The sequence below is a fragment of the Bufo gargarizans genome, chromosome 8 (assembly GCF_014858855.1).
Source record: "Bufo gargarizans isolate SCDJY-AF-19 chromosome 8, ASM1485885v1, whole genome shotgun sequence".
NCBI classification, from domain to species: domain Eukaryota; kingdom Metazoa; phylum Chordata; class Amphibia; order Anura; family Bufonidae; genus Bufo; species Bufo gargarizans.
Window position 1 is genome coordinate 175,088,504 of NC_058087.1, and position 276 is coordinate 175,088,779.

The following is a 276-nucleotide window of genomic DNA, read 5'->3' on the forward strand; positions in this document are numbered from 1 at the left end:
AGAAAATACCATACACTCCTGGGGGAGTTCTCCCCTCACGGTGCAATTAATTGCCAAATACCAGCACCAATACCTTTGATTCTAGTGAAGAGAAAGGTATTGGGCTGACCTTCATCTCACAGGACCCCTCGTTATACCAACACTGGTGTCTGAGCACCCTACCTTCAGAGGATCGCGTCCTCTGTATCAGATCCCTCTGCACCCACAGATAAGGATGGCCACACTAATAGGTTAAGATATCCGAGGGAAGATGTGGACCAAGCACCATCTTGTAAT